The sequence below is a fragment of the Eulemur rufifrons genome, chromosome 8 (assembly GCF_041146395.1).
Source record: "Eulemur rufifrons isolate Redbay chromosome 8, OSU_ERuf_1, whole genome shotgun sequence".
In the NCBI taxonomy this organism is placed as follows: domain Eukaryota; kingdom Metazoa; phylum Chordata; class Mammalia; order Primates; family Lemuridae; genus Eulemur; species Eulemur rufifrons.
This window is the reverse complement of record NC_090990.1, coordinates 90,929,675-90,948,055: the sequence shown is the minus strand read 5'-3', so window position 1 is coordinate 90,948,055 and position 18,381 is coordinate 90,929,675. Positions and strand designations below refer to the sequence as shown.

General features: G+C 52.7%; 1 pseudogene; it reads right to left on the bottom strand.

The window, feature by feature from the left end:
- Nucleotides 1–16,829, bottom strand: part of LOC138390316 (rho GTPase-activating protein 27-like) — an 82,818-nt pseudogene extending 65,989 nt beyond the window's left edge.
- Nucleotides 16,830–18,381: the final 1,552 nt, after the last annotated feature.

Sequence of the window (18,381 nt, the reverse complement as noted above, 5' to 3'; positions counted from 1 at the left end):
GATGGAGTGAGACTGTGTCTCAAGGAAAAAAAAAAAAAAAAAAACCTCTTGGCCCGGCATCGTGGCTCACGCCTATAATCCTAGCACTCTGGGAGGCCAAGGTAGATGGACCGTTTGAGGTCAGGAGTTCGAGACCAGCTTGAGCAAGAGTGAGACCTCATCTCTACTAAAAATAGAAATAAATTATCTGGACAACTAAAATATATGCAAAAAATTAGCCGGGCCTGGTGGCACATGCCTGTAGTCCCAGCTACTTGGGAGGCTGAGGCAGGAGGATCACTTGAGCCCAGGAGTTTGAGGTTGTTGTGAGCTAGGCTGACGCCACGGTACTCTAGCCTGGGCAACAGAATGAGACTCTGTCTCAAAAAAAAAAAAAAAAAAAAAAACAAAAAAAAACTCTCACTGTCGGATAAATCCAAATGTTGACAAGCCTTTCCTAATCTGGCTGCTGGCTTCCTCTTCCATCTCATCCTTTCCCCTCCCTACACTTCACCCCATCGAATACTCTAGTTCTCTGGTGACACTCAGGTACTGTCCCTCCAATGCCCAGGCACTGTTTGTTCCATGCCGCCGGGCCCTTTACATTTGCTGTGAGCTCCACCTGTCACGTTCCTCCCATGGCTGGAGGTTTCTCCAATGGCACCTTCTTAGAGAGCCCCCCCCCTCCGCCCCGACTGACCAGACTGATGGGCCCCAGTCTCTCCCCATAATATCACCTGTTTGTTAGGTTTTACACAGAGTTTATCACACTTGCAGACTGCCTTGCTGGTTTGTTTATGAGTTTGTTCTTCCCCACTCCATGAGGGCCTTGCTGGCCTTGCCTGTTTTGCATTCCTGGCACCTGGCACGTGCTCAGCACTTGACACACATTTATTAAGTGTTTGAGTATGGGAATGGATGGACGGATGGATAGACGGATGATTCCTTTCTGTAGGGCTGCTGTGAGCATGAGGCATGATACCGGGTGGCAAATCACTCTGGAAATTGCCCTGTGCTGCACATGGTAGGTGTTTTGCCCTAACTCCATACCTTGCACACAGTAGGGGTTCAGTAAGTGCCGATGAATGAACTCGCATCACATGAGGCAGGATGTAGGGAGTGAAGGAAGTGTGGACAAAGTGCTAGGGCTGTGGGGTCTCATAATAGGCAGGGGTATGGGAGGCTGAGGGCTTCTGCCTGTCCACACCAACTGCAACCCATCTGCCCCCCACACCCTGCTGCTTCCCACCTCCAGGCCTTTGTTCACCAAGTGCCACCCTTCTGGAATACTGTCAGAAGGACCACTGCCCACTCAACCCTCACAACGTAGCTATTACCTGATTGCCCGTGGATGCCGACTGAACACCACCTACTCTGCGCCCATCACTGTCCCAGCCACTCAGAATCAGAGACAGTCAAGGACAAGGCGGAGGTCCCTGCCCTCGTGGAGCTTACAGTATAGTGGAACAGAGCAAGCGGTCCAGCAATCAAAACATTAACTTCAGCCGGGCACGGTGGCTCACGCCTGTAATCCTAGCACTCTGGGAGGCCGAGGCGGGAGGATTGCTCGAGGTCAGGAGTTCGAGACCAGCCTGAACAAGAGTGAGACCTTGTCTCTACTAAAAATAGAAAGAAATTAGCTGGACAGCTAAAAATATATATAGAAAAAAATTAGCCAGGCATGGTGGCACATGCCTGTAGTCCCAGCTACTTGGGAGGCTGAGGCAGGAGGATCGCTTGAGCCCAGGAGTTTGAGGTTGCTGTGAGCTAGGCTGATGCCATGGCACTCTAGCCCGGGCAATAGAGTGAGACTCTGTCTCAAAAAAAAAAAAGGGCTAAGATGGTAAACTTTATGTTATGTATATTTTACCACAATGAAAAAAAATGTAAAGGTACAAAAGTAAATCTCACTCCTGGGAGGCTGATGCAGGAGGATCGCTCAAGCTCAGGAGTTCGAGACCAGCCTGAGCAAGAGTGAGACCTCCGTCTCTACTAAAAATAGAAAAAATTAGATGGATGTGGTGGTGTGTGACTGTAGTCCCAGCTGAGGGGTCTACAGAAAGAAAAAATAAAAAAGAAACCTGATATCACATGTCACATATAGAAGGTAACTGTAAAGTAAATAAAATAAAAATATTAATAAGACCATGTTATCATTCCATCTATTAATTGCTAATTGTCTTTCTTTTTGTTGTGTTGTTTTTCTGCTAGTTGCCTTTCTGGCTGGCTGGCAGCTGTGGCTGGAATCCTGATTCCCACAAGAAGGAGAAATTAACAAGGGAAAGAAAGATGTTTCTTTCTCCTCAGTGTAACCAGAGTTAGAAAGAACCAACTTTCTCATCTTGCAATTCTGTGTTAATGGTCACCCCACGGTGCCCTGGTGCGTGGTGTAGGAGGTCCTTGAACCTCCCAGAATCATGTCATGTGCCACTCACTTCGTGAGTCCTACATTTCAGGAAACACAACTGGGACATGAATGCAATGAGGGCTTTAACTCAGAGTTGACATAATGAGGTTGACGTTTTAGAAAAATCATTCAGGCGGCAATGTGGTCAGCAGCAAAGGCGCAGACAGGAAACTCAGCTGCCCTGAGGTGAGGTCTAGGTGGGACATGTGGAGGGTCTAGACTAGGAGGGACTGGAGTGAGGTGGGGATGCTCAGAGGTGGAATCCGGGCAACATAGTGACTGGCTGATGTGGGGAAAGGAGCCATCAGGGGGGACTCTGGGACTTCTAAATTTGGGGACGAGAAGGAGAGAGGTGGCAAAGACAGGAGAAGGAAGTTGTGGGGGTGTGTGGTATTTCAAGTGTTCGCAGGACCTCAGACGGAGAGTCATTCATTCATTCATTCATTTCACAAATATTTTCCGAGTCCGGGCAGGTGCTGCGGGTGCATTGGTCCATCAGACAGACAAGATTCCTGCTGCGATGGAGCTTAATGTTTGCGGGAAAGACAGACAGTGGGAAGGGCAGAAAAAGACAAGCAAAGAGGAAGCCCTAGGAGGTATGCGTGGGGCTCAGGGCTCTGGGCTGCGTAGTGGATTTGGGGTCTGGCAGCACAAGTGCGGAAAGTAAAGCTGTCTGGGTGGGTGAGCCTGCTGGGGAGGGGCCGGAGTGACCTGAGCAGCGGGGAGGGCAGCCCACCAGCGTTCAAGGGCTGCAGGGGAAGGAATGCCCGCATAGAAAACCGCCACGGAGTAATCAGTGGAGGAGGAGAGCTTCAAAGATAGGACAATTGACACGTTGATTCATTTATTCAATCAACCTTCACTTGGCCCCTTCTGTGTGCCAGGCTCCGGGCAACAACAGACGAATGAGAAGTCTCACAGGTGTATGGACCTGGTCTGGGAGAGAGGCTCGTCAGCGCCACCAAGCGGCCGCCGCCCGGCTCTGCACCACCCGCGCGCGCCCTCTACAAACCGGTACCTTTGATGTAGCCCTTCTCCCGCAGCGAGGGCATCTGGGCTGCACCTGCAGAAACTTGCGCTCTCCAGACCCCTGGGGCCCAGGGTGGGAGCACCTGATGTAAGGGAAAGTAGGACCTTGTGAGTTAGTCAGTGGCATCAGGGTTGTTAGCAGGGCAGGCCCCAGTGGGGCATTACCACCCGCTGAGAGAGGTCTCTGGGATGCTCCCCACCCCGTGCCCTGCACTCACCCGGGCTCAGCCAGGTGTCATCCTCTTTCTCCTGCCAGCTTCCCAGGCGCTCACTAGACCTGAAGTCCACACTGCCGCTCTCACTTTCCTCCTGCGGGGGGGCGGCGGGGGGGAGTCTGCAGACTGCAATCACATAGCTTCAGAGAGTTGGGCCAGCCAGGGGTCCTTCTGAGGCGGGGCAAGGGACCTGAAATTCCCTCCCAGCAGGCACTGTCCTGAGGCAAAGCGATCTCTTTTCCCTTACCCAGGTTAACTCCGCTCACCTCTACTATGGAATCTCAGCACATTGGCCTCCTTTAGCTGCCTGGAGCCCTACAGGTGTTGGAATCAGTCATCCTGTCCTCCCCTACCCACCTCCCAGTGCCTTGCCCCTCTTCCTGTATTTTCCTCAGCTCCTGTAGACGTAACCCAGTATGTGGCTCCCAGTTCTGACCCAGTTCTGAGCTCTAATTCCAGCTGGGGCCGGAGTACTGCCAACAACTGCACCAACATCACCTCTCTGGCTCTGGGTTCCTACCTCTATTAATACAGCCAAAAGCTGCACCTAGTGTTGGCTCATAGATAATTAAAGGTCAAAAAGCCCCAGGTCATTTCCAGGTAAATAGTTTTCACAGGGGACCTGCCCTATCTCTACTTACACAATTGATATTTTGAACCTAAGAAATGGGAGACTCTTGAAATCAATATTTTTAAACTTTACCTTCTAGTTGCAGCCTGCCATTCCAGCCTTTTCCTCCTGCCTCCCTCAAAATGGGAAATTCCGCTAGCATGAGCCCCCCACCGCACATGGAGAGGGTGCCTGCAGGGCCACCCCCAGGCTGGATTCACAGATGACAGAGGCAGTTTCTTTAGCATCCTGCCATCACAGCCCTGCAGGGGACACTGCATTTGCAGGGAGTGGTGCTTGCCCACTGGTGCCATTGAGCTCCCTGTGTCCCAGAGTGGGCACAGCTGCCCCGTGTAACAGCTGGCCACCCCTCCCTAGTGGCCCTAGGGGCCCCAGGCCCTGCCTACCAGCTTCTGGATGCCCTGGGTGATGGCCTTGTGCCAGGTGTTGATGATGGCCTGAGTCATGCTGGATCAGGTACTCTGAGCCATTGCAGCTCCGTAGCTAGAGGGACACAAATCACTGGGTTATCTTTGGTTCCCTGAGTCTGCCCTGGGGGTTGGCACCGAGGGGGGTGGGTACAGAGATGGAGGTGACCTCTCCCCTACCCCCAGGAACTCAGAGCCTAATGGAGCCAAGGGCTTCCACCTCACTTAAAGCAGTGGGTGACAGCTTCTCTGTGTTACAGATGACCAAACCAAGGCTCAGTGAGTTTTAGCAGCTTCCTCATGGGCACATAGCTAGTGGCAATGGAGGGCAGATGTGCATGGCTCAGCTGTCGGGGAAACTTCTCCTGCCCCAACCCACCTCCACATGAGCCCCCGCAGGACGTGGCAGGCCTCACCCAGAGAACTGGCCTGCAAAAAACTAAGGGAGGGACCCTTCCTGAGGGACAGACCCGGCCACTGGAAATGACAGGGAAGGAGATGTGGGGAGAGAGGATTTGAAAGCAGATCCCAGAGAAAGCGAGTGTCCCCCGCACCCCTCCCGTACGCTCACTGAGGATCTAGAGTGCTGCCCCTCCTTTAGCAGCCAGGAGTCCCCACCCTCTCTAACCCTCCAGCCTGGGCAGCGCATTCCCTTTCAGCCCACTTCACCGAGATGCAGAAATTCAAGAAGCAGAAATTAAACAAAATGCCAGAAGGAAACTGGCTACAACAGGCCTGATGCTCTAAGCCCTTTCTGAGAGGATGGATCCTTCGTAGCCTCTGGCTCTGAGGACCAAGCTCAAGGTTAATGTCAATGTTGGGCAGTGGCAGCCCCTGCCAACCCTGCCCTTTAGGTCCAGTGGGAGAGGCAGCAGAAACTATCTCAAACAAGGAACAACTTCTAGAATCAGAGAGGACTGTCTTTCGCCTGCCCTTTTAAACTCATATATGAATACTATTAATATTTAAACTGCTTTAAAAATGAAGAAAAAATGAAAAATGCATGTTCCACCCCTCCACCTCCCTTGCAAAGACTAGAGACTCTTGAGAGGTGGCCAGGATGGCCCCGCTGTGATCTAAGCAGGCAGGGGCCCTGCTGGGGATGACCCCAGAGAATGGCCTAATAAAACTTCTAAAACAACTTCCATTCTCGGTGGCAGCGCTCTCAAAACATAATCAGCTTGTATCTGAAAGTTTCATGCAGAAGACAAAGCTGTTCTGCAGATTCGTTCTGGTTAAAAAAACAAAATGTAGCCAAGCTATATAGCTACACAGCAATGTACTGCAGGACACGTCGATCCTGCCACACGCACAGGCAGGCTGAGGGTACTAGCAGCTCTCAGGGGACTGATACTGATGTTTTCTGTGGCTTTGGGGTGACTAGGAAGACCTGCTGTGGACATCACCTGGGCCCAACTAACCCATCTGTCCTTGAGATATAGAATTTGGGGCTGTCTCTTGAGTAATGTCCTGGAGTTGCCTACAGGCCACCCAGAGTGGAGAGAGGGTAGCCGCCAGCCAGCCAGGAGGCAGGGGGTTCCTTGACCTCCACTCAGGACTGTCAGCCTCCCATTGGCCTGAGCAGCTTCCAAGAGCACCATCTGCCTCCTGCTCCTGGCCAGCACAGACAGCTCAGAAAATCTTGGTCTGACACTTTCATCAAAAGCCCACAGATGACCTTCATAAGAGAACTGTTTGAAGGCTGTTCCTCGAGGTCAGAGAAGGGACATGGCTAGCAAATGTGATGTCCTTCCTCCACATGACACTATAGCAGACATTGCTAGTTGATCATAGAACCCTACCCTGCCAAGCCTAGAGAAGGCTCCAGAATTCTCAAGGTAGCTCCAGATCAGAGTAGCTCATGAGACGAAACCAGTTTTCCAACTCTGCTCTGTAGATATCCTGGTTCTAGAATTGAATGAACCTTGGTGAATCATCAGAAAGCTACACACTCAGGCTCCTTGTAGAATGGCTTTTACTGAACTGAGGTACAAGGTTATGCTTTTGGCTATCATCATCATATGGTACCCAACAGCCCTGAGACTCCTAACTAAACCTCCAGGGAGCTCTTTTGCAAGCACTGGCCTCATGCCTCTAGATCCCAAGTTTGTGGAGCTACACACTAAACATTTTTTAAGAGCTAAGGGTTAGGCTGGGTGCAGTGGCTCACATCTGTAATCCCAGCACTTTGAGAGGTTGAGGCAGGAGGATTGCTTGAGGCCAGGAGTTTGAGACTGGCCGGGACAACAAAGCAAGACACTGTCTCTACAAAAAAGTTTTTAAAAATTGGCCAAGCGTGGTGGTGTGTGCCTGTAGTCCCAGCTACTCCGGAGGCTGAGGCAGCAGGATTGCTTGAGCCCAGGAGTTTGAGGTTGCTGTGAGCTATCACAACGCCATGGCACTCTAGCCTTGGTGACAGAGCGAGACTCTAGCTCCAAAAAATAGAAAAAGAAAAGAAAAAGAAAAATGAGACAGCACGTGAACAGTGAAGGGTGTGGCATGGGAGGACCCTTGCCTGCTGGGGGAGCCTGACAGCTCATCCACTGCCCTGGCTTACCCACTGGGGACCCAGTCCAGTCGGAAGCTGGGCTCTGGCCCAGGGGCAGGGATGGGGACCTGGGGAGAAAGATCAGGTTGCCCAGCCCGTCAGAGTAAGCACCAGGGCCAGGGAGCTTCCTGTCTCAGGTTGGGATGCTGCCACCATTCTAGCGGCCACTATTCTAGGAAGGGTCTCATCTCCCAGAGGCCTCTACTTCTCACTACCCTCCAGGGCAAGGACGAGTAACTCAGCTCCTGGGGAGGGAACTACTCGTGGCCTTGAGCCCTAAGAATTCCAGCCCCAACTCTTCCTAGGTGCTCCTCCTTGGGGCTTGCCTACAGTGAGGGTCCTGGACATCAGGATGCCCCTTCCCTCCTTCTGGATTTGCCTTTGGGGACCCAGGAGAGAGAGGCCCCCTTCAGCTCCACTGTGTATGCAGGAGTGCAGAACCTGGAAGGCTGCCTCTGTGGGACGGGGAGGAAGGGTGGGCAGGGTCACAGGGATCCCTCAGCTCCAATGGGCCAGCTACCATACGTGGCTGTAGGGATAGGATGGGGTTGCTGGGTGAAAGGGACCCAAAAGTTCCTGGAACCCAGAGATCCTGCTGGCTGCCTTGTTCCTTGCTGCCTGTCCGCCCAGGAGATGAAAGGAAGGAGCAGAGACCCATCCCTGTGAGCAGGTGTGTCCAGCCCCCAGCCTCCCTGCCCTCCAGCCTCGAGCTATCCACCCTCAAGGACTGCTCTCCATCCCCAAGTGGCTGAAACTGCCTGTCCTGGGGTGAACCTGCTGTCATCACCCCCTCCCTGCCAAGGCCCAGCTCCTTTGACACTCATGGACCGCTGTCTCAGACCTGGTCTTTTCTAAGCCAGACAGAGCATCTGGGGTGGTCCCTGCCCTGAGGGCCTGGGCCTCACCAGGCCAACTGCAGTTGAGGTCTTTGAGTCCTTGAAGAATGTCATGACATCACCCTCCAGCACTGTCCAGGAGGCCCTCCAGTGCTTCTTCCTAGATGGGGGTGGGGAAGCGGCTGGTGGGCAGGACTTAGATTTGGTCCTAGGCTGAGGCCCCTCTCCTAGCCCCAGGAGCCGGGCACAGAGCTTAGGAACAGGCGTAGGGCACCCGACTTAGAGGGGTGGACTCCCAAATCTAACACCTGGTAGCCAGGTGACCTTGGGCAAGTCACTTTAATCTATCGGTGCCTCAGTTTCCTCACAGGACCTCTCATGAGGTCACTGTGAAGATTAATAAGAGCTTGGCATATGGGGAGTGAACTTCATCTTTAAGGCCCACCCTGCCCTGGTCTAGGTGCAGAGGGGCTCTCACTGGAGCTGCTTTCCCTTGTCTACCATCCTGGTGCCATGCGGCACCCTCCCTTGTCCAAGGTCTTGATCTAAGAGAAGGGGAAAGAGCAGGTAGTCCAGAGGGTGAGGCATGAGGGGCAGAGGCTAGTCTCCCCCTCAGCTGCAACCCCCCACGGGCTGGGTTTGTGTCTCCACTGAACGCTCGGTACCAGCCCAGCCTCCTGGCTGGAGCGGGTGGCGCCTGCTCCCCGGCAGCAGCGGCAGGAGAGATTCCTTCCCACTTCCCAGCCTCACCCACCTCTGGGGGCTAGTTCTGGGGCCCATGGGGGAGACAGCTGTGTCCCATCCATTCTTTGTCCCCAGGATCTCCAGAAACTCCCTGTTTCTTCTGTAGTGGTCCTGCCAGGGCCTTCATGCCACCCCCGTTACCTTCTCCTCAGGAGGGCTGGCCTGGGCTGGAGTGTCACTGTCCTGGCTAGATTTGTGCATGCTTGAAGGGGCAGGGACAGGGACCTGGGGAGGAAGACACTGTCATATATAGTCTCCCCCTCTCTCCCCAGCTGGTTACCTGGGGCAGCTCCCACCGGATGGAGGAGTTGTCTGGGTTATAGAAGTATTGTTTCCCGTGCTGGTCCTCCAACCTCACCCACTGTGGGGAGAGGGATGATCAGGGCCCCCTACCCAGCTCATGAAAGGAGAGAAAAGGCTCCCTCCAACCAGGGTCCAAGTCAGCAGCAGGAAGCTCCGAGAGGCAGATGCAGGTGACTCCGAATCTTGGGCTGGCTTAGGGTCTGCGTGGCAGCTGCAGTTTAGAGTGCTAAGGGGAGCTAATAGTGAGGAAAGTAGAGGGGAGCCACCTACGGCTGTCTGGGTCCATCTGCCCACTGCCCCTACCTGCTCTTGGGTGAAGTGGTTGGTGTCAAGGGAGAGGTGGGGCCGGGCTCCCCGAGGGAACCCACGGGGGAATAGTCTTCCTCTGGGTAACTGGTCAGCAGCTCAGGGTAGTCCGTCTCGGGGCTGGGGGGCTGTAGGGACTAGCCCACCCCCTTACCATGGGGTCCCTGGGGCTAGGTGGAGCAGGAGGCGGGACCAGAGGGATCGCAGATAGCCCCGCCCCTCACCCTCTGGTCCCTGGGGCTGCCCCGGCTAGTCTCTGCGCATCTCCTCCCAGGCGGTGTCGCCGGTCAGGGGGCTGTAGAAGAACACCCTGGGGCTCTCCTCATCCGAGTATTGGCTCCACTAGGTCTCGAGGCTCTCGCGGCTGCCCAAGGAGGTGGCTGGGATAGCGGAGACCTCAGCAGTCTCAAAGGGCGACTCCCAGGTCACGAGGCCCGCGTCCGGGTTGTAGTAATAGGGGCGCCCGGTGCTGGTGCCTGTGTGCGTCTCCCACACTGGGCTGGGGTGGGGGGGCCGCAGCAGCGCCCGGCGAAGTGGCCCGAGGCTGCCTTTCTACGTTGACGTACACAAGCTCCGGGGGTTCGTCCACCTAGGGAAGGAGGAAGCAGACGTGACTTTCAGAGGACCACTGGAGTCACACAGTCCTGACTTGGCCACTTGCCACCTGGGTGACCTTCAGAAAGTCACAATGCCTCCCTGCCACAGTTTCCCCAAGTATAAAATGTCTACTCTGCCCATTCCAGAAATTGTAGTGAAGACAGAATGAGGAAATGTTCTTGAAAGTGCTTTTCAAAGTATTTAGTGCTGCAGATGGATGGGACAATTGCATTAATTGTATTTATTACCAATAATGAGATATCGATAACCCAGATCTCACAGCTGTGTACTCACAGAGGCAAGTAAGATGTTGGGCAGGAACAAAGAAGTGGCCTGGGTGCTCCCTGGGCCCAGCTCGCATCGCCTTTTACCGACTAATTCCTTTCTCCCTTCCTCCTTTTCAGAGTTGACTTCTCTGTCCCTCACTTAGACACCAGCCCCCTGCTCGGAAGGCCTTCCACATTCCCTTGATGACAGATCCGGTCCTCCTTCAGCCTGACTGGGCTGGGGCTGCACCGCCTCTGCCACAGCCCCAGTGCCGGGTGTCTCACCTTGCTTCTCACTCTGTCGCCTGCGAGAGCACGACCAGCTATAGGTCACCAACTCGCAACCCCTCTCTAGGCTCACACATCCAACTGCTGCCGGGGTGTCCTTTGTAGGCCTAGGAAGATGTCCAAAATCAAACTGTCTCCCTTTCTCATGTCAGCATCACCTGTTACTCAGGTAGAATCATCCGTGACTCCTGCCTCCTTAGCGTCATCTGTCGCTGAGCCCTGGTGATCCCCACGCCTGAACCTTTCAGACCCTACCGCTTCACAGGTAACACGGGTTAGAAGAACAGGGAAACGCTGCCACAAGGAAGCCAGCACACACGACAGACAGGTACCCCACGGGGCAACTGGTCTGGTCTCTTGACGAGTCAGCTCAGCGTCAAGGCAAAGGAAAGGGTGGGGGGTGTTCAAAAGAGATTAAAGAGACAGCCAGAAGCAAGGCACAACCTTGGACTGGATCCTGGTGCAAGCAAACCAGGAGAGAGAGAGAGAGAGAGAGAGAGGCAGGCAGAGAGAGAGATGTGCTAGGAAAACGGAAGCAATTTGACTGTAGCCTAGGTCTTAGACAACATTCAGGAATGAATGTTAATTTTGTCAGCTATAATAATGGTAGGGTGGTTATAAAAAAACAAAACATTACTTTTCAGAAATGCATGCTGAAGTTTTCAGGTGTGAAATAGGATGTCTGGAATTTATGACTCCTCAGCGGAAAATAAATAAATAAAATTAGCCTGTCAGTTATTAAATGAAACTCGAACAGACCAAATTCTCCTACTAAAAGAGTCAGCTCAGGTTTTAAAATGCAGTGATATGATGTGTACAAGAAATACAGTTTAAAACATGATAATGGTTGAGAATAAAAGGATTATTTTAATGTAATATAATGCAAAATAAAGAGTGGCCATAATAGAAGGGTAAAATTTAAGATTGAGCACTAAAACAGGATAAAGAGAGATGACATGTAGTGACAGGAATGCACAATTCATAAAGATAGAATACTCATAATCTGCACGCTCCCAAAAGCAGCATCGTTAAATATGAAAAGCAAAAACTAATAAAAGCACCAGAAGAACTTTATAGGGAAAATTTGAGAGGGAGGTTTAATAAAACTTCATTAGAATTAGCATAAAAGGCCAAAAACAAAAAGGATACAAAGGAAGTGAAAGTTTGAATCATACATAATCAATAAACTTAATAAACTTGATTTGATACATAAGGGACCTTTTATCCCTTAAATAAAAAGTGTACATTTTTTCCATATGTCTATGAAAAACTTAGAAAAAATCATTTACTTGGCCACAAAGAAATTAATAAATTTTAAAAGCGTAATATATACAAATCTAGAGAAAACAAATGCTTTCATAGTAAAATATAAAATGACCAAAATTAACTAGAGAACTAGTAGATACTTGAATAGATCTAATCATCACTGAGAAAAAAATCTGCCACTGAAAAAGCACTGGGTCCAGAGAGTTTCATGGGAGGGAATTGTAGAAAACTTTAGATTTTACCTCTGGCAACAAACACCCTCCTCCAGGAAGCATCCCTAGAGCTTCCTCTCCCAGCAAGATCCTGCACCCAGCAGACACACCACCACGTCATATCATAACCACAGCATATCGCATTGTCACATTGTATCATGTTCTTCCCATGCCCCAGGGCCTGGCACTGACCACCTGTGCAGGCTGACATTTCAGTACTGATGCCCGTCCTCTCCCACTGCTGGACACAATCAGCTCTAGGAAGGGCAGAGAAAATAGGTGCAGAGTGAGACCGACTGCTGGGGCCCAGGAAGGAGGGGAGGAGGCGGGTGGGCTTGTCAAGGGCCCATCGTAGGAGGCTTGGGGCTGCAGGGAACTAGGGGCTGAGAGGTGAATAATGAGGCTGGGGCTCCAGGGAGATCCCCAGAGGACCATGGGGGGCCACCTCACGGCCTGCAGGGAATGGAGGGGTAGGTGGGGAGAGCTCTGGGTGGCCAGAGCTATGTGGGGTGGGGGGGGGAACCCAAGAACCTGCTATCTCACAAGCCAGGTCACAGGCTGGGCAGCGGGGCTCCCGGGCCCAGGTGAGTCACGGGGAGGGAAAGTCAGGCCAGTTGTGCGGAAAGCAGCCAGCAACCCCAGGGCTGCCCTAGCTGGGGGGTGGGGAGCTGTTGGAGGAGGGGAACAAAGGGCTCCCTGGAGTCCCCTCAGCTTGGCTGCAGCACCCCTGCTGTTACCAACCTCACTTTCCAAAGGCCCCTGGCTGGCCCCGAGGGAGGACAGGTGGATCCCTCGGGAGGCCAGTTGCTGTATCTCAGTCACAGCCACCTCGGGCTGCCCTTGGAGTTTGCCCCAGGAAGTGGGAGCTGGTCTGCGATCCAGAGAGGAGGGGTCACCAGGTGAGTTTTTGGACCTGGCTAAGGAAGGGCCTGGTGGGGAGTCTGGGGGAGGAGGGAGGCAGAAAACCATGGCAGCCCCCTGCTTGTGTTCAGCAGTGGCAAGGGGTCCACTCACAGTTCCTGGAGGAGGGAGAACGGGGGCCCCGGGCTCCTTCCCGTGCAGGCCGCCTGCTCAGGTGCGGCGCCTCCTGGGCTGTTTGTGTAAGAAGTGGCAACTGGGCTGTAACTCTTCCTCCCAGTGGCCAATGTCCGGCTGCGGCAGCAGCAGCAGCGGTGGCGGGGCTCCCGGCCGCTCTCCTGCCTCTGGGGCAGGATGGTGACCACACCCAGAAATATGGACTGTGGCCTCGGGGGAGGGGCCTCAGAGGCTTTTGCCAGGCTTCCCTGGCTCCCGGAGTGGCCACCTTGGAGGAGAGGTGTCCACCCAGCTCACCACCCCCCTCCATCTCTCCCTCCTCAGAAGCCTTTGCTTCTGCCCTCTCCTGGGATGTCAGATTCTCCTACTGCACCCTCCGCTGCAGATAGCAAGGTCAGGGTTTAGAATTCATGTCCACGACAGGGCTGGGCACATAGGTGTATGCAGAAAAGTGAGCACTTGTTTGCCTTTGGCTTGTACTGTTCTTGCTGAGGGTAACAGGGTGGCTAACCCTGAAGGCCACCTGGCTGAAATAAGGCCCAGAACTGACCTGGACACAGCCACTTTCTGGCTGTGTGACCTTTGGCCAGTCACTAAACCTCTCTGAACCTGTTTGTACTCAGGGCAAATTGGGGTACCTATGCTTGCCTTCCGAGATGCCGGGAGCTTAACCCTGGGTGCAAGCCTTTGAGTGAGAGCCCACAGGACTGTTAGCTCCTTTGGGACTGTGTCTTATGACGCTTTGGGTCCCCAGTGTGCAGCACAGTGACCAGTACACACCCTCAATATGTGCTATTTGAGTGAATGGTGAATGACAAGGCTGTAAAAAGCCGTACATGGTAGAGGCTCTTCTCTTCTGGGGGTGCCCTGGCCCTGCCAAGTAGCCTGCCCCGAGCCCTGAGCTGATGGCCTGCACACGGGCACCCTTCACCCTCCCCAGTGACCCTGGTCGCCTCCCTCCTCACATCCTTGCCTCTCTGTTCTGGGCCCTCCTTCATCTTTTCTCCGAGGATCCCCTCTCAGCCTCCCCCTCCTCCCCATCCTCAGCCTCCTGGTCTCCTGGTTCTTGCCTATCCACTTAAACTTGGGGAAGGCTCCACCCTCGGCCCTATACCGGCTCTGGCCAGTTGTCTACATGCGGTTCTCATGGTCACCTTCTTGCCTCTGCCTTCAGCAACTGGAGATGCCAGGACCTGGGGGATCTCCTTCCTCCTTGGTTTGGGCTCTTAGGTGCTGGCCCCTGGGCAGACTTACAGACCCCTGGTTCCTGGTCAAGGGCTGCCTCTGCGCCCCCTCCTCAGCACACACTCTCTGTGCACACTGTCTGAGGGCAAGGCCATTCCCCCACCTTCAGGTGGTACAGCTCAGAGGGGCAGGCACACTCCCACCGTCACCGGGACAGAGAATGTGCCTGGGAGTGCGCCACCGGGAGCCTGCCCAGAAACGAAGGGGCGCTGGGGGAAGGAAGGCTTGCATCCAGCCACCTATCCCAGAGAAGCTGCCTGCCTGCTGGCAGAGCCACGGGACACAGGGCCCCACCTGCGTCACCAAGGGGGAGGGCTGCTCCAGAAGAAACCCCAGTGAAGGCTGCGCAGACCCGAAGGGAAGCGCACCGAGGGAGACCCCAGGCAGTCTGAGGGGACCACCAGCTACTGCCCAGCGCTTCCATGCCCCCCCCCCATTTAAGGCTCGCCACAACCCTGATCCTTAGGTACAGTGCTTACACTCGAGGACACTGGGCCGGGGGCAGTTAGATGGCTCATCAGCAGCCTGGCAGGGCACCCAGTGTAGTCAAATCCGAGCCTCTGCCCCTCCCTTTCGGCTGAGGAACAAACCGAGAGCCCGACAGAGGAAGTGAACCCCCCCAAGTGAACCGCCCATAGGAAATCACGAGCCTGGCACAAGGGTCAGTTTCTGCGCATCTTGTTTTGCCCTCAAGACGCCCCTCCCTGAAAAGTTGCTAAAGTTCGAGAAGTCAGGGTCCTTCCCACCCCGCCCCGCGCCCAAGGATTCTGAGGATGTTTTTAAAACGTGCTGTATTTCGATTTTCCAAATTAACACAACTGGACTCAGAAGAGAGAACCTCCCCTCCGTACCATAACTGTCCTTCTTTCTGAAACAAACTCATCGAAAGGTTTTTTTTTTTTTTAAAAAAAAAGAAAAGAAAGGAAGGAAGGAAGGAAAAAAGAAACTGAAATGTTGGAAACAGCCCAAAAGGGAAATGGACGCCTGCCATTCACATCGATCTCGTCTGAACTCCCAAGCTCCCGAGAGAAAGGCGAGGCAGCTGAGCCAGCGCAAGGCCGCAAGCCCCACCCCACGTCCAGGTGCGTTTCCGAATACAGATTGGCTGGGATATTAGAAAGAGAACAGTTAATATAATGGGTGAAGTATCCCAAGAATGGAAAAACAAGCATCACATGTACTCACCAGAAAATTGGTTTCCCTGATCATCACCTAAATACACATCTGGGAACGACACCAATCGGATATCAGACTGAGGTGGGGGGTGGGGGAGGGGATGGGTGTATGCCTACACAATGAGTGCATTGCGCACCGTTTGGGGAATGGTAACGCTTGAAGGTGCTGACTCGGGAAGGGGGGGTGGGGAAGGGAGGGATATATACCTACATGATGGGTGCAACGCGCACTATCTGGGGAACAGACACGCCTGGAGCTCTGACTTGGGGGGAAAGGCGGTACATGGGCAACGTATGTAACCTGCAATTCTGTATCCCCCATAACAATAAGATGAAAAAAAAAAAAAAAGAAAAGAAAGAGAACAGGACAGCACACACCTGCACGAGGTATCGGCAGGGCTTGGGCTGCACCCCGAGATTAAGCTTATTTGCATTTCTCTAGCAAAACATGAATATTCACGCCAACTGTGATAAATAAAGACTGTCAACATCGTCATATTGGTTCATGTGAAATTTTGTCACTGGGTGAATTACAAAAAAACCTCTGGGCTTCCAGGAAGCTTTGGCACTTGGGAATTGCAGAGAAGGGCTTGTGAGCCTGTACCACTCTCATTTTGGGTTTGGGGGAAGTGAGCTCGTCCGAAGTCGGGGAACACAGTGGCGGGCGTCGTGCGGGACGCTAAGCCGAGCAAGTCTCCTCGGGCCGGTGTCCATGCAGGCGCGGCCACTCGCCGGCCTCTACCCCCGCGTCCAGCTGCCTACCTGTTGCTCTGGGCTCTCCTCCCGCTGCGCTGCGGGCCTTGCACGTCCAGGATGGCCTTGTAGACATTCTCGGAATCTCTGCGTGCCAGGGGCCGTGGTCGCACCCAGGAACCCGCCACTCTGCAGGCCTTGAAGCGGCCTGGGCTCCTGAGGAGGCCGGCAAGGAGGCACGCAGTGGTGCGTGCCAGGTCGTCCAGGGACTGACTGCGCTGGCTGCCTGGCTGCCTGGGCGCCAGGTTGCTGCGTTTCCTGGAGGAGCCTTCTTTTAATTAATTTGTTGGCGGGGAAAGGTTGCTTTAGGGCCACTTGAGTCTCCAGGAATCGCCCCAGGCAACTCCCACTCAGGACCCCGGTCACCCAGGGCTGCCAAGGCTGGGAGGAGATTAAGATGCCCCTTCTCTTTGGAGCTGAGGAACTCAGTCTCTCACTTATCTAGGATCCCAAACAACAATTCCTAGAAAAGAACCAGCTTAGAGTAAACCAAGACCATCAACAAAAAACGGGAGGTCTGGAGCTCAGGAGGACTTACCAGTTCTGCCAAAGGAGAAGCTCGGAGTCGGAGGGCCCAAAATGGCCATGCCAATACCTGGTGCCGAGTTCGGGCTGCTCCTTTGGCGGTCCTGAGTCTTCTCTGAGCCCCACGTCTGGGCACCAATCTTGTCAACGGAAAAAAAAAAGCCAAACTCTGTAAAATAATTTTAAAGAGATTTACTCTGAGCCAAATTTGAGGGCCATGACCTGGAGCCACGCCCAAGATGCCTTGAGCAAGTGGACTCCCGCTGTGGCTGGGTTACAGTTTGGTTTTATACATTTCAGGGAGGCAGGAGTTACAGCTAAAGTCATAAAGCAATACGTGGGAGGCATACATTGGTTTGGCCTGAAAAGGTGGGCCATCTCGAAGGGCGGGGAGGCTTACAGATTATAGGTGGGTTAAAAGATTCTTTGACTTGTAATTGGTTAAAGACATGAAGCTTTGTCTAAAGGCTTGAAATGTTTTAACATAAGCAGCTGTTTATCAGAGATGAGCCACAGGACGTAGATTTGTTGTGTAAATTGAGGACTTGCAGGTTTGTCTTGTATACCCGTAGGCCTGTCAATGGGTTACAAAGGATGTCCCCAAGAAGGGAGTGGGACATGATGAGGCATGTCTCACCTCCCTCCTCCTGGCAGGCAATTTAGTTTTAGGATATTTGTTTGGCCATGAGGGGGTCCATGCAGTCAGCTGGTGGGGGGGGTGAGCCTTAAAATTTTATTTTAGTTCACACTTAGAAACATTTGCTCTGAGGCTGCTTCACACCCAAGGAGAAATCAAGGAAATTAACTTACACTCAATAGAAATTTCCAAATATTAAATCCAGTGTCTTTCCCCCACCCCCATTCTTATTCATTAGCAGAAGAGCTGAATCATGATGGTTTACATAACTGATAAAATTTCTATTGTTTTTTTCTCTTCTTGGAAGGAAGGTGCTTTGTGATCCATTATTTGTTTATATCTAAATTCATTTTGATTTGGCTTGCTTTTGGTTTCTCTCCTTTGTTTTCTTTACTTCCTGTCTTTCTCCTGTTAATAGTTTATTGTCTGATCCACCTGCTTTTAGGTTTTATCTTTGATCATTTGTGAAGTATGCCAAAAGAAATGACTGACATTTTTCATGAGATTAATAAGTAAAGAAAGTTGGCATGTAAGAAATAGTAAATCTTGAAATTTGGGCACCATAGCTCATGCCTGTAATCCCAGCTATTTGGTAGGTTGAGGTGGGAGGATCCCTTGAGGCCAGGAATTTGAGATCAGCCTAGGCAACAGTGAGACCCTGTCTCTAAAATAAAATAATAATAATAAATCTTAAGAAATGAGAAGATAGTAGGCCGGGTGCAGTGGCTCATACCTATAATCTTAGCACTTTGGGAGGCTGAGGCAGGAGGATTGCTTGAGCTCAGGAGTCCCAGATCAACTTGAGCAAGAGTGAAACCCCATCTCTACTAAAAGTACAAAAATTAGCCAGGCATTATAGCATGCACCTGTAGTACCAGCTACTAAGGAGACTGAGGCAGCAGGATCACTTTAGCCCAGGGATTTGAGGTTGCAGTGAGCTACCATGACATCACTGCACTCTAGCCAGGGGTAACAAA